Here is a 16,690-nt window from a genome sequence, read left to right on the forward strand (position 1 = left end):
TCACTCTGCTGGAAGCTGGAGGGTGCTAGGCCCCTGTGTGCAGCACACAGAATTCTAGCTTCTTTCCTCCTTTCTCTGTATATTGGACTCAGAGAGTACACTCTATGTGAATATGAACAGTTAGTGTGAACCAATATGCATCTACTTTCTCTTGTTTAAAAAGGGGGAAAAAATTTTTAAATATAGGGTTAGAGAAGGTCAGCAAAGGGTGGATTTGAGATGTTTGGGTGGGTTAAGAGGGCATTTTGACAATGTGGCATCTCTTTTGGTACATTAAATTGAGAAGTCTGACAGACATCCCTGTAGTTTAACACTTTTTTTTTTTTTTTTTTTTTTTGACAGAGTATCACTCTGTTGCCCAGGCTGGAGTGAAGTGGTGCAATCTCAGCTCACTGCAACCTCTGCCTCTCAGGTTCAAGCAACTCTCCTGCCTCAGCCTCCTGAGTAGCTGGGATTACAAGCGCGCACCACCATGCCCAGCTAATTTTTGCATTTTTAGTAGAGATGGGGTTTCACCATGTTGGCCAGGCTGTTCTCGAACTCCTGACCTCATGATCCACCTGCCTCAGCCTCCCAAAGTGCTGAGATTACAGGCGTGAGCCACCACATCTGGTCTTAAGGTGACACTTTAAAAAAAATTCTCTGCTAATGACTTGAGCCTTGCCACTCAATGGGAGAATCAGCAAAACCTGTAGTATCTTATTTGGAATTGATATTCTCCTTTTTTCTTTAGCTCAGTCAAGAGTAGAAGGAATTGATATTCTCTATTGTAATTTTCAACCTGCTTATTTTTTAAATTTTCTTTTTGTTTTACTGGAAAGGAAAGATGATGCTCAGTTTTAAAAGTTAAAAGTGTACAAGTTTCTTTGTATAAGTTGATTTGTTGTAATAAAACTGTGTTCACAAAGGAAAAAACTTATTTCAGCTCAAACATCTTATGACTCCATGACCCAAAGTGAGGTACCTCATATTATGTTTTCTTATTTTAAATAGAAATTAAAAGTACGTATGTTTGAGGTAAAGGTAGCACTACATAGTTTTTGACTAAAAGAGGTAGCTGTACATAAAGATAATAGCAATAATAAAAACCCATGAAAAGATATGAGGATTAATAAAAATATACAATGCTTTGCCTGGATAAAGTACTTCTGTAATACTAATTTTTAATTTAAAATGTTACCTTCTAAACCATTAACTTGAAATACTTAACAGTTACTTTTATAAGTCCTATTTTAGGAAGCCTAGACAAACAAACCAAATTAATAGAAATCAAGAGTAAAGAAAATTAGCAATGGGCTGGGCGCAGTGGCTCATGCCTGTAATCCCAGCACTTTGAGAGGCCCAGGCTTGGACATCACTTAAGGCCAGGAGTTCAAGACCAGCCTGGAAAACATGGTGAAACCCTGTCTCCACCAAAAATACAAAAAAATTAGCCAGGTCTGGTGGGGTGCACTGCTAATCCCAGCTACTTGGGAGGCTGAGGCAGGAGAATCGCCTGAACCTGGGAGGCGGAGGTTATAGTAAGCCAACATCATACCACTGCACTCCAACCTGGGTGACAGAGAGAGACTCATCTCCAAAAAAAATTAACAATGCCCTTCTGGGCTCCAACTACTTAATAAGTAATATATACTAGTCTTCAAATTTATTTCACAATTCTTGTTGAGCATGTGTGTATGGGTTTATTAGCCATTTCAACTTCTTTTTTTTTTTTTTTTTTTTTCCAAATGGAGTTTGGCTCTTGTTGCCCAGGCTGGAGTGCAATGGTGTGATCTCAGCTCATTGAAACCTCCACTTCCTGAGTTCAAGCAATTCTCCTGCCTCAGCCTCCTGAGTAGCTGGGATTATAGGCACCTGCTACCACGCCCAGCTAATTTTTTTTTATTTTAAGTAGAGACAGAGTTTTATCATGTTGGCCAGGTTTGACTTAAACTCCTGACCTCAGGTGATCTGCCCACCTCAGCATCCCAAAGTACTGGGATCACAGGCGTGAGCCACCGCACCCAGCCTTAACTTCTTTCTTAAACCCGACTGGATCCAGCAAAAAGTTAAAGTTTTCTTGAGTTGTCAATATGCTGGACTTTCCCTTTAACTTTCATTTTCCATTTCTCTCTGCCTCCAGTACTATTTATTTATTTATTTTTTTTTCTGAGACAGAGTCTCACTGTCACCCAGGCTGGAATGCAGTGACACGATCTCGGCTCATTGCATCTTCGCCTCCTGGGTTCAAGCTATTCTCCTGCCTCAGCCTCCTGAGTAGCTGGGATTACAGGCATGCACCACCAGGCCCGGCCAATTTTTGTATTTTCAGTAGAGCTGGGGTTTCACCGTGTTGGTCAGGCTGGTCTTGAACTCCTGATCTCATGATCTGCCCACCTTGGCCTCCCAAAGTGCTGGGATTACAGGCGTGAGCCATGGCGCCCAGCCCTATTTATTTTTTAGACAATGTCTCATTCTGTCACCCAGGCTGGAGTGGTGTAACCTAGGCTCACGGAACCTCCACTTCCCATGTTCAAGCAATTCTTGTTCCTCAGCCTCCCCAAGTAGCTAGGACCACAGGCACATGCCACCACGCCTGGCTAATTTTTTTATTTTCAGTAGAGATGGGGTTATGCCATGCTGGCCAGGCTGGTCTCAAACTCCTGACTGCAAGGGATTTGCCTGCCCCCACAAAATGCTGGAATTACAGTCATGAACCACCGCACCCGGCCACAACACCATTTATATTTTAAAGTACTTTGCAGTGTCCACTTTGGTTTTCCCTTTTCTACATCTTTACCATATCTGGTTCTCTTTTTCTCTCTTATAAGTGATTTCATTTTTGACTCAAGGGGCTTCATTCACCCAGTTAAATATTAAGAGGTCTGAAATTCTCAAATTTCAGATTTCCTGTGTTGCACCTCCTTTCTAGACTTAGGAGGTGCAACACATAGCAGGTTTGCCAGCAAATTCAGACATATTATTCTGTCAGTTTAAATTTTCCAGGTTGACATTTTTATATTCCATTTATATTCATTACTACTAACTTGCTTGCTTAAAGTCTAAGGATTTTACCTTTTAAATACTTTCTAGAACTTTGATATACATTGGATAAACCAAGGAAGTTTCAAACTCAAAATGTTACCTAGTCAAAATGGAGAGGAAAATAGCACACAATATTTGTCAAAACTGTGCAACATAGCCTTTTTTGGAAGGCCTAGGAAAAAAATCATTGTACGCTATAACTATAAAAGGTATTGGAGTTTCTTTGGGGAAGTTTACCATATTTCTTGAAATATGCAAGTGATACTTTATCTGTACAAATTTGAATCCCTCCAGAGTTTTAACTATAATTCCTAAAGTTATCATTTACAAATACAAATGTTCATTACGAATTCATGTTTACTTCTTACCTCCATTCCTCAAGGGGTAAAAGTCAAATCTAGGGGAGAAATAATACTAACTAAATTTGATAAAGCTCACTGTATCTAGTACGGTGTTTATACTCTATGGCTGTTTCAGATCATAACTCATCTCTCTGCTTTCACCCTTGCCCCCCAGAGTTTACTCTCCACAGAGCAGCTAGACTGAAGTCTATAAATCTAAACTCTCCAAGATTCCCATCCCACGCAGAATAAAATCCTCCTTATGGTATACAAACCCTACATAAACCAGTCATCAGCAATCCCCAACACTACTCCCACACAACTCTTTTACCTTCTTTTTCCTCTTATATATTATTCCCTACTATTCTTCAGGCTTCCTCTCCAGCCAGTCTAGCCTCTTCTGCCATTCTGGAAGGATATACACCTCTTCTGTAAATACAGTCTCCAGATTTTTGCCCTTGATGGTCCTCTTCCTGGAATGCTTTTATCTCAAAAGCCACAAGTTTGACTCTTTCAGATAGTAATTTTCTGCTCAAATGTTATCCCCTCCCACCCCCGCCAAGCTTTCTCCAACCATCTAATCTAAAACAGCACGTCAGCTGGGCATGGTGACACAGGCCTGTAATCCTAGCACTGTGGGAAGCCAAGGTGGATGGATCACCTGAGGTCAGGAGTTCAAGACCAGCCTGGCCAATATGATGAAATCCCATCTCTACTAAAAATACAAAAAAATTACCGGGGCGTGGTGACACACACACTGTAATCCCAGTTACTCAGAAGAATGAGGCAGGGGAGGTTGCAGTGAGCCAAGATCACACCACTGCACTCCAGCCTGGACAACAGAGGAAGACTCTGTCTCAAAATAAAAATAAAAATAAAAGTTAATACAGCACCTCTACGATCACCCTCTCCCTTTACCCAGCACTATCTTCCTCCCTACCACTCATCACCACATTATATAGTAAATAAATATTTAGTCAGCACCTGTCTCCACCCACTATAATGTAATTTCCATGAAGGCTGTGATTCGTTCATTGCTGTATTTCCAGTCCCAAGAAACTACCTGGTAGGTGCTTAATAACTGTTGAGTAGCTGAAAATTTAAAATGTCTGACGCCAGAATCCATGTTATCAACTTTAATTATTCATACGCACCAAAGAAGTCCTTTAAATAATAAATGTTTAAAGTATATTTAAACTGGGGATATTGATTGCCTCTAGGGAAGAGGCTAAAGGGAGAGAAATATAGGGAGATTAAATGTATCTTAAATGTATCTTCAACTGTATTAATGAGTTAACTTCAAAATTAAATAAAATGTAACATGTTAATCTAATAGATTACAGCAATGAATTACATTAACTTTCCAGTTTAATTCTGCATTCTCAGGATGTGGAACACTAATAAAACATGACAATCTTCATGTTGTTCTAGGGTGTTTTTTTTCTTTTTCTGCTTGTTGTTGTTTTGAAACAGAGTTTAGCTCTTGTTGCCTAGGCTGGAGAGCAATGGCGTGATCTTGGCTCACTGTAACCCCTGCCTTCCAGGTTCAAGTGATTCTCCTGTCTCAGCTTCCCAACTAGCTGGGATTACAGGAATATGCCATCATAGCTGGCTAATTTTGTATTTTTAGTAGAGACGGGATTTCACCATGGCCTCGAGAAGTCAGGCTGGTCTTGAACTCCTGACCTCAGGTGATCCGCCCGCCTCGCCTCCCAAGTGCTGGGATTACAGGCGTGAGCCACTGCACCCAGCCCAGTTCGAGGGTGTTTTAATAAGACTCTTCGGGAATTTCTCAGAGCACAAGAAGTTAAATGTTACTTCCTTAAATGTTCCCTACTCTTGTATCATATTACATTTTAATTAGCAATCACCTTGTCACTAGGAAGTCGTCATCTAAATCCATTTGTTCATTCATAAAGGGTGACACAACCACCAAACAGTAAGTGGAGTCTAAAGATAGGAAAAGCAAAATCCCAAAGTGTTTTTGCCTACTCTCACCACTCAGTACAGTATTTCTGACACCGAATGTGTGGGGTTATTTCCTCCACACACCAAGCAAGCAGTGCAAAAGCTGGGTGTCTTACAATTTAACTCAATTCTATCTACCTGGAGATAGTGTCAGATTCCACAAGTCGAGGGCTCAGGCCCACATGAGTGTCTCAGACTTCAGATGCCATTTCTGATTGATTGGCAATAAACTGGGGTTTCAACAACCCCATGCTTGGGTTTAAATTGCAAGAGTGACGCACAGAACTCAGGGAAACACTTTACGTACGTTTACCCATTTATTATAAAGAGTATTACAAAGGATACAGATGAACAGCCAAATTAAAAAATACACAGAGTAAGGTATTCAAGAAGAGGAGCTAGGCCGGGCGTGGTAGCTCACGCCTGTAATCCAAACACTTTGGAGGCCAAGGCGGGCAAATCACCTGAGATTGGGAGTTCAAGACCAGCCTGACCAACGTGGTGAAACTCCGTCATTTAAAAAAAAAAAAAGAAAAAGAAGAGGAGGAGCTGAGCAGAGTCCTTCAGGAACCTCCATGTGTTCAGCTATCCCAAAGCTCTCTGAACCCAGTACTTTTGGGTTTTGTAGAGGCTTCATTACATAGGCATAACTGATTAAATCACTGGCCACTGGTGATCGGAACTTTCGCCTCTCTCCCGATGGTGGGGGCTGAAAGTCCCAACCTTCTAATCACGCCTCAGTCTTTCAGGTGACCAGCCCCCATCCTGAAGCTACCTAGGGGGTCCCCAGCCTCCAGTCATCTCATTAGCATATAAAAGACACTCTAATCACTAAAGAGAGTCTTAGAATTTTAGGAGGGTTTTTTTTTTGGTTGGGGGGGCAGGAAACAGAATAAAGACCAAATATATATTTCACAATATCACAAAGTTTCATTGTTATAAGAAACTCTGTCACCAAAGTTGCCATAACAAAAGAATATTCCAGGATATGCTCCACTATATCCAGAATTTAAGGTCCTAGGCCTGGTAATGGAATTGGAAGGAAAAAGTGTCGTGTTAAGTAGGAAAAAGCAGAAGCAGTGATCCAGTCATTTCCCACTTCCTCTTCTAACCACAGCTAGTCCCTATTTAGATAGGAAGCCACTCCTAGTTCTCTTGAAAACAGTGGTCCTCTCAACTGCCAAGAAGGCCACAGGAATGAGGTCACTTTCAGAAAAGAAAACCCAGTTAGGCGAAAGCTGCGTGAGGTGAGGGTCTTGCATGCCATTTCTTGTTTTCATCATATAAACAGAACAGCCCACTGCAAAGATGGTCAACGGACCTGAAACCCGAAGAACCTTCTGTAAGCAGTGTGGCAAGCATCAGCCTCACAAAGTGACACAATATAAGAAGGGCGCCGGGCGCGGTGGCTCACGTCTGTAATCCCAGCACTTTGGGAGGCCGAGGCGGGTGGATCACGAGGTCAAGAGATCGAGACCATCCTGGTCAACATGGTGAACCCCCGTCTCTACTAAAAATACAAAAAATTAGCTGGGCATGGTGGCGCATGCCTGTAATCCCAGCTACTCAGGAGGCTGAGGCAGGAGAATTGCCTGAACCCAGGAGGCGGAGGTTGCAGTGAGCCGAGATCGTGCCATTGCACTCCAGCCTGGGTAACAAGAGCGAAACTCCATCTCAAAAAAGAAAAAAAAAAAAAGGAAGGGCAAGGATTCCTTGTATGCCCAGTGAAAAAGGCACTATGATTGGAAGCAGAGTGGCTATGGTGGGCAGACAAAGCCAATTTTCCGGAAGAAGGCTAAGACCACAAAGAAGATTGTGCTAAGGCTGGAATGTGTTGATCCTAACTACAGACCCAAGAGGACGCTGGCCACTAAGAGATGCAAGCATTCTGAACTGGGAGGAGATAAGAAGAGAAAGGGCCAAGTGATCCAGTTCTAAACTTTGGGATATTTTTCTTTTAATTTTGAAGAGAAAATGTTGAAGCCATAGAAAAATTACCTGTAGGAAAATAAATACAGTGATATTCTTATGTTAAAAAAAAAAAAAGAAAGAAAACACAGAATGTGAGAATGATAACAGTAATGAAATCCTTCATAGAACAATACTAGACTAATAGTCTTCCTAGTACTTTATATTCTCACTACATCACAAAGGATGAGAATTAAAAACCCATAGTTAGGAAGAATAAGCACTGCTTTCTGCCAGCTGTAAGGAAATAGACTATTGCACTTAATTTTCAAAATTGAATAATTTCATCTAATATGAAATTATTAGATGTTGTATGATAGTGTAAGAACCTTAACCTTTCTGTATGAAGTCCCCCTTTTCTTCTTTTTTTTTTGAGATGGAGTTTCCCTCTTGCTGCCCAGGCTAGAGTGCAAAGGCGCCATTTCGGCTCACTGCAACCTCCACCTCCTGGGTTCAAGTAATTCTCTTGCCTCATTCTTCCAAGTAGCTGGGATTACAGGCATGGGCCACCACACCTGGCTAATTTTTCATATTTTTAGTAGAGGCAGGGTTTCACCATATTGTCCAGGCTGGTCTCAAACTCCTGACCTCAGGTGATATCCACCTGCCTTGGCCTCCCAAAGTGCTAGGATTACAGGCATGAGCTACCACGTCCGGCCTCTGAAATCACTTTATATACACATATTCTCCTGTCATTTAAATAATCAACACTCTGCTAAGATTTTTAAAAATCACTAAAGAGTTTAAAAAGTCTGTGTCATGTTAAATGACAAATGGAACAATTACTCCCTCAATTGAAATGAGACAGAAAATTTGACAATCATTTGCAAACTGTCATATAAAAATTAAAGTTGGACCTAAGCAAAAGCATTATAAATGGTTTTTCTTTCGCTTTTATATTATTTTTTAAAAAAAGATACATTTACTTGCAAACAAAGTATAAAAGCAGAAGAGTAACTGATACCTTGTGACATTTTACCATTCCCCTACAGTCAAAGTATAACAAAATACTTAAACCAATCATATTCCACTCCTTTGTTAGTCACTGCACATAGCAAGGACTCTAACTATACTCAGTATTATAGAATTAGTTATGAAAATCCACAGGAATACCTTGGCTCTCACTGTACCACAGGAAGATACAGCTGGCATCTTGAGCATGCTAGTCAATCTATCCAAATGCACAACTAAAAGGCATTTGGATATTTATGCCAGCACTCTCTAGTTATTTCCTATTTCATTTCATTAGGGAGACAGAGACAAACCAAAAAATATGATAAGAGAATGTCAAATGCAACCTGTAAAAGGATCACTCAGGCTCATATTACAACCAACTCTCAATAAATCCGAGACCACTTTTATTTTCACTGGACAAATAAATATCCTTGTTCTTCTCCTACACTGCCTGAATTTCCATTTTCCAAATCATGTGGTCATAATGGCACACAACTTCACTCATTTGTTGTACTTGTAAGTAGCAGAAAAAGCAAGTAAATTAACTAAAGCAGATTGAGTTAAATCTGACAATTCACTTAACCTTTAAGTACTTATGTGCCAGGCATAGAAGAATGAAATACATGGCATGCAGAAAAATAACACAATCATATCAGGCAGAAAAAAAAATTTTTAACTAGGTTAGGAAAAGTAAATTAGGAATAAATTTTGGTTAATTGAAGTATGTTCTGAAACATTAAGTCTTATATAACTTCTTCCTAATAAATACAAGAACCTGAATTTTCTTGAAATTTTGCTATTTTAAGTATAGAATTGAACTTTTCACATTTTTCTTTAAAGCATTAAGTCACACTGTATTGTGTCTATTTTCAATTACTTCTTAAATTACTGGAAAGAAATCAAGATAACATCAAACCCTTAAAGTATCTTTGATAGTAGAATGAATTATTTTCTGTGTTGTCTATATCGAAGTCATATTTCATACTTTTCTAAGGTAAACATTTGAACAGCATACATGGTATGATGGAGAAAGTTATAACGAAACATCAGCCTTTCTGAATTTCCAAAAGAGGACACAAGGTGCAAAAGAAAAGAGAACCATGATTTTCATGTACCAAGAAAAAAATGTAATAATCAGTTATTCTAAAGTGCTCAAAGAAGTCAATTTGAGGCAACACCACCAGAAAAAGTGGCCAATGAAATCACGTAACATTTCCAAACTTTAAAAACATAGTAGGTGCTTTCTAAAGGTGACTATTATTGTCAAATCAGTAACTCAAGCCAGCCCTGTCTGCTTTTTTTTTTTCCAGGTAAGCAAGTGGATTGATTGATTAATTGATCGAGACAGAGTTTTGCTCTGTCATCCAGGCTGGAGTGCAATGACGTCATCTCGGCTCACTGCAACCTCTGCCTCCGGGTCCAAGCAATTCTCCTGCCTCAGCCTCCTGAGTAGCTGGGATTACAGGTGCCTGCCACCATGCTCGGCTAATTTTTTGTATTTTTAGTAGAGACAGGTTTCACTGTGTTCACCAGGCTAGTCTTTAACTCCTAATCTCAAGTTATCTGCCTGCCTCGGCCTCCCAAAGTGCTGGGATTACAGGCGTGAGCCACCATGCCTGGCCTAATTTTTAAGTTACAGTGGCAACCAGATTTTCATGCTAAGTACTGGAGTATCCCCTAGTGGACTAGTGAGGAACAGTTTCTTGGTTTACTAAATCAAACTGCTATAATAAATTCACTTTTTTATAATCTCACCTATATATCTTTTTTCCCCATGGTTAAAACAGAGTTAATATTAGTTTTTATAAATTTCCTAATTTTGACTATAATGAAGGTCCTGCAAACATTTTTTTTTGACAAATATCGTCTCCAATGTTTCAAATACAACAACCTCTTCCAAGAATCTTGTTACATGACCATGAATTTAGCAACTGAAAATCAATCTTCTTTAACAGTTGCCCAGTAATATACTTTAAGGCAAAGGAAGTTTTTATGGAAATTAAACTACTTCACTGAACTAAATGTCAACAACCAAATCATGAACATCAAGCAGAGTGCTTTCTAAAGAGCCAGGGGTTATCAAAAATAAACTTGAGAGGCCGGGAGTGGTCGCTCACGCCTGTAATCTCAGCACTCTGGGAGGCCGAGGCAGGCTGATCATGAGGTCAGGGGATCCAGATCATCCTGGTCAACATGATGAAACCCCATCTCTACTAAAATACAAAAAATTAGCCAAGTGTGGTGGCGCATGCCTGTAGTCCCAGCTACTCAGGAGGCTGAGGCAGGGGAATTGCTTGAACCCAGGAGTCAGAGGTTGCAGTGAGCGGAGATCATACCACTGCACTCTACTCCACTGCACTCAGCCTGGCGACAGAGCAAGACTCAGTCAGTCAATAAATAAATACTTAATTTATTATAATTAAATTTTTTTAATTTATAAATAATTAACAGAAACTACTGATGGAGGCTTGAAAATGATTGTTTTGACATAAAATTTCTGCTAATTTGGAATAAAGATTTTTAAAAAAACAATTTTTAAGGTATCAACACTATTTACACACAAAACTATTTACACATAAAATGCAAATAATTAAAATCTACTGAAGAATACAAGAGCTCCAGCTAGCAACATGATTGGAACCTTGTGAGAGATTCTGAGCTAGAATCACCCAGCTAAGCCACTTGCAGATGTCTGACACTCAGAAATCATGTGAGATAATAAATGTTGTTTAAGCTGCTAAATTTAGGGATAACTGGTTACTCAGCAACAACTATGTTGTGTTTAATATGCTTAAAGAAAAAAGAGGGTAGGCTGGGCACAGTGGGTCATGCCTATAATCCCAGCACTTTGGGAGGTCAAGGCGGGTGGATCACCTGCGGCCAGGAGTTCGAAACCAGCCTGAACAACATGGTGAAACCCCATCTCTACCAAAAATAGAAAATTAGTCAGGCATGGTGGCACATCCCTGTAATCCCAGCTACTGAGGAGGCTGAGGCAGGAGAATTGCTTGAACCTGGGAGGTGGAGGTTGCTATGAGCCAAGATCGTGCCATTGCCCTCAAGCCTGGGCAACAAGAGCAAGACTCCGTATCAAAAAAAAGAAAAGAAAAGAAAAGAGGGTTAATGATAGAAGAAAATGGCACTATAAAACAAAGACCAACAAGTCAACAACAAAAAAGCAAACAGATTCAAAATTGGGCAAAAGACTTCAAAATTTCCTTTTAAAAGATACACAAATAGCCAATAAACACTGTTAAAAGACGCCCAACATCACTGATCATTAAGGAAATGAGTATCAAAACCACAAAGAAAGGCAAGGCATGGTGGCTCACAACTGTAATCCCAACACTTTCGGAGGCTGAGGTGGGCAGATTACCTGACGTCAGGAGTTCGAGACCAGCCTGGCAAACATGGTAAAACCCCGTCTCTACTAAAAATACAAAATTTACCCAGGCATGGTGGTACGCTCCTATAGTCCCAGCTACTCAAAGAGGCTGGGGCAGGAGAATTGCTGGAACCCAGGAGGCAGAGGTTGTAGTGAGCTGAGATTTTGCCATTGCACTCCAGCTGGGGCATCAGAGCAAACCTCTGTCTCCAAAAAAAAAAAAAAAAAAAAAAAACACAGTGAGATACCATGTCACAGCCATTAGGATGGCTACTATTAAAACACACACACGCACAGAGAAAATAACACATTTTGGTGAGGATGTGGAGAAACTGGAACCCTGGTGCAATACTGGTGGGAATATAAAATGGTAAAGCCACTATGGAAGACAGTATGGTGGTTTCTCAGAAAAATTAAACATAGAATTACCATATGATCCAACAATTCCATTTCTCTATACATATTTAAAAGAACTGAAAACAGGAACTCAGAGATATTTGCACGCCCATGTTCGTAGCCGCATTAGTCACAATAGCCAAAAGGTGGAAGCAACCGAAGTAGCCCATAAACAGATGAGTGGATAAAGAAAATGGGCTACATATGTGCAATTAAATATCATTCAGCCATTAAAAAAAAATTCCCACACATGCTACAATGTGGATGAACCCTGAAGACATTAAGTTAAATGAAATGGGCCAGTTACAAAATGGCAAATATTGCCAGGTACGGTGCAGTGGCTCATGCCTGTAATCCCAGCACTTTGGGAGGCCAACGTGGGTGGATCACCTGAGGTGAGGAGTTCAAGACCAGCCTGGCCAAAATAGTGAAACCCCGTCTCTACTGAAAATACAAAATTCAGCCAGTCATAGTGGCGTGCGCCCATAGTCCCAGCTATTCGGGAGACTGAGGCAGGAGAATCGCTGGAACCCAGGAGGAAGAGGCTACAGCGAGCACAGATCATGCCACTGCACTCCAGCCTGGGCAACAGAGCAAGACTCCATCTCAAAAAATAATAATAAAATTTTAAAAAGGGGGCAAATACTGTATGATTCCATTTATATGAGGAATGTAGAGTAGTCAAACTCATAAAGGCAGAAGGTAAAACGTGGAGAAAAAGGGCGAACGGGGAATTACAGTTTAATGGATACAGACTTTCAGTCTGGAGAAGAATAATTCTGGAAATGGATGATGGTCACGGATGGTTACACAACAACATGAAAATATTTAACCCCAGGCAGGTGTGGTGACTCACGCTTGTAATCTCAGTACTTTGGGAGGCCAAGGTGGACGGATCACCTGAGTTTGGGAGTTTGAGACCAGCCTACCAACAAGGAGAAACCCGTCTCTACTAAAAATAAAGAATTAGCCAGGTGTGGTGGTGCCTGTAATCCTAGCTACTCAGGAGGCTGAGGCAGGAGAATCACTTGAACCTGGGAGGCAGAGGTTACAGTAAACCCAGATTGCGCCATTGCATTCCACTGGGCGAAAAGAGCAAAACTCCGTCTCAAAAAGAAAAAAAAAAGCCACATATACCAGAATCATACAATTCTGTTTCAAGATGCCAGTATGTTTTCTAAACATGAATTCTATAAATTCTAATAGGGTACCATGCCTATAAATTTATCCAAATTATCCCATTATTATGTGAAAGCATTCATAAGGGAATAAAGGTTGAATGTTTTTAAATCAGTTACTGAAACCTACTAACACACAGGTGTCAAATAATTCATGATAACTTACTGTAAAGGTATGGAAAACATTCATAAAGTGTCTAAGCCTCTTCTATCCTCTTAATGACTTTGTACTTACGATATTCCTAGTTCTTAAACCATAGGCCAGGTGCGGTAGCTCATGCCTATAATCCCAGCACTTTTGGAGGCCGAGGCAGGCGGATCACGAGGTCAGGAGTTCAAGACCAGCCTGGCCAAGACAGTGAAACTCCTTCTCTACTAGAAAACACAAAAATCAGCCAGGCATGGTTGAAGATGCCTGTAATCCCAGCTACTCAGGAGGCTGAGGCAGAGAACTGCTTCAACCTGGGAGGCGGAGGTTGCAGTGAGCCGAGATCATGCCACTGCACTTCAGCCTAGGCAACACAGTGAGACTCTGTCTCAAAAATAAAAATAAAATTAAAAATAAACTATAAAAAGTCCCAGTGGGTGACTGTAGAGATACATTTAAAATTCCATTTTCTAAAACTTAATGTTTCTTCTCTCCCGACTAATCTTCCTATGCAACCTCACATCAAACAATAAACAGAGGAGAAACACAAAGTGTACCTTCTCTTTTTTTCTCCCCTTTAAACTTCTCCAATCTCTCTACAACTTAGCAGAAAATGTACTCTAACATTTTGAGTTATCATGTGAAAGATACAGTGGTAGAAGCTTTATATACACTATCTAATTTAATTCTCGAACCACTTTACACAGCAGGCATTTTCCTCATTTTATAAATGAAGAAATAATTAGTTCAAATAATCAGAGTTAATATCAGAATTTTAACCCAAATCTACCTAGTTCCAAAACCCATGCACTTTCTACATCACAATGCTTTCATTATTTTTCCTTTCTTTTTTTCTTTATACTTTTTTTTTTTTTTTGATACACAGTCTCTCTCTGCCACCCAGGTTTGAGTGCAGGGGCAATGATCATGGCTCACTGCAGCCTTGAAATCCTGGGCTCAAGGAATCTTCTCACCTCAGCCTCCCAAAGTGCTGGGACTACAGACATGTACGACCATACCAGCCAACATTTAATTTTTGGTAGAGTCAGGGTCTTCCCGTGTTGCCTAAGCTGGTCTCAAACTTCGGGGTCAAGCAATCCTCCTGCCTCAGCCTCCCAAAGTGCTGGGATTACAAGCATGAGCCACAACGTCTAGCTCCAAATGCCTTTTTTTTTTTTTTTTTTTTTTTTTGAGATAGAGTCTTGCTCTGTCTCCCAGGCTGGAGTGCAGTGGTGCAATCTTGGTTCACTGCAACCTCCATCTCCCAGGTTCAGCAGATTCTCGTGCCTCAGTCTCCCAAGTAGTTCGAATTATAGGCGCACGCCATCCTGCCAGCTAATTTTTGTACTTTTAGTAGACAAGGGGTTTTGCCATGTTGCCCAGACTGGTCTTGAACTCCTGACTTTAGGTGATCTGCCTGCCTCAGCCTCCCAAAATGCTGGGATTACAGGCACCAGCCACCGCACCCAGCTCACAATGCTTTTTTGAGTTACATTTACATTGTCTCACTTTCAGTTCTGCTTCCTGAATAATACATTTCTATACAGTACAGAACCTTCTCAGATAGCTAGACACCAAGATACAGTTTCACAAAGATAGACCCTAAACAGAAGTTTGTCAGTCACAAATGAACAGCCTTTTTTTCCCTCCTTCAGATCCCAAAGTTAATTTTAGTTTTCACTTATTTTATCTCTTACCCTATATGGGGACAACTTAATCCCAAAAAATGGTATCTACCCTTTGGAAGCTTCCTTGTAGAGACTATATGAACATTGGTAGATTCCAATTATAAACTTATCTGATCCACTATTTGGCTGGGAGTCTTCAAGAACACCCTCAGATTTGATGATTCACTAGGAGGAGTCAGAAAACTCACGGCTGTGCTTTATCACAGCAAAGGGATATAAAGCAAAATCAGCAAAGGAAAAAGGTGCATGCGGTGGGGGGACAATGTCCAGAGAAAACCAGGCACAAGTGTCCAAAAATCTTCTCCCATTAGAGTCACACAGGACACACTTACTTCCTCCAGTAATGAATTATAACATATATAAAATGTTGTCTCCAAAATTCTTCTTAGGGGGTGATCACATAAGCACCCTCTGCCTACTACACAGCAAAATTCCAGACTCCCAGAAAGAAAGGTGTTCTGTATAACCCACATGGTTTATACAAACAGCTTAGGCACAATAGGCCATTCTTTTTAGTTCTGGAAATGGTTGAAACCCTCCCCAAATCCAAGTTCCTAGATGCCAGCCAAGGGCCAACCTTGCAAGCAGACCTCTCTAAGGATATCCATCTCAATCAAGCCTACTATGTTAATTCTTTCTGCACAATCGAGATGTTCTCTTTGGAAATAACGTCGTTTTTTTGGTCTTGTTTTTGGAGTTCTGCGTTTTTCTATTAAAAATGAACCCCCAATTCCTGTCATTTTTTTTCTTTTTTCCCAGTAAACAATATATTCTATCATATATTCCTGTCATTTTAACTAAAATTACCTTATTGAAATTTGTATCTTTTTTGTAACTTATCAGCTACTTATGCCCAACTTTTAAAACCGTTACAAGCCACAAATACAGTGGACAAACTACAGGATGATTAAATTATTTGTCTATACTTAAGAAGAATACCTATGAGAAAAATCCTTTTAAGATTTAAAGAGGGTTCACTGGAACCAAAAAAAAGATTTAAAGAGGGTTAAAAAAATAATAATCTTAGCACACTGGGATAAACATCATTTGATGCAATTCTTTTTTTTTTTTTTTGAGACGCAGTTTCACTCTTGTTACCCAGGCTAGAGTGCAATGGTGTAATCTCTGCTTACTGCAACCTCTGCCTCTCGGGTACAAGTGATTCTCCTGCCTCAGCCTCCCGAGTAGCTGGGATTACAGGCATGTGCCACCATGCCCAGCTAATTTTGTATTTTTAGTAGAGACGGGATTCCTCCATGTTGGTCAGGCTGGTCTCAAACTCCCAACCTCAGGTGATCCACCCATCTCAGCCTCCCAAAGTGCTGTGATTACAGGTGTGAGCCACTTTGCCCAGCTATTTGATGCAATTTAACATATAGATCATTATTTGTCTTCTATACCATAACAGAATCAGTAACTGTTAATACTTTTTGAGCAAAGAAAAGAAAAAAGTGCCCTTACTTCTGCCTATTACCAATTAATATGTACATTTACAAATTAGCTGCTAACCCTATGGAAGTGCTATTCTTTTAAAAATCACCACCTAAAAACTAGACAGGAAACCCACGCTTCCCTCTTAACTCACGACATTTTAAAAGGAATAAAATATAACCTTGCTGTCCTCCTACACATTTTTGTTT

General features: G+C 40.2%; 1 protein-coding gene and 1 pseudogene across 4 annotated transcripts in view; one reads left to right on the forward strand and one right to left on the reverse strand.

Annotated features, from left to right (window-relative positions):
• ABL2 (ABL proto-oncogene 2, non-receptor tyrosine kinase) overlaps positions 1-16,690 on the reverse strand; it is a 127,717-nt gene that overhangs the window by 78,608 nt on the left and 32,419 nt on the right. The gene's annotated exons all lie outside the window — the stretch shown is intronic.
• Positions 6,642-7,271, forward strand: LOC105711687 (large ribosomal subunit protein eL42-like; annotated as a pseudogene).

Source organism: Aotus nancymaae, unplaced genomic scaffold (assembly GCF_030222135.1).
Source record: "Aotus nancymaae isolate 86718 unplaced genomic scaffold, 86718_ANA_hifiasm-v0.15.2.pri h1tg000108l, whole genome shotgun sequence".
In the NCBI taxonomy this organism is placed as follows: Eukaryota; Metazoa; Chordata; class Mammalia; order Primates; family Aotidae; genus Aotus; species Aotus nancymaae.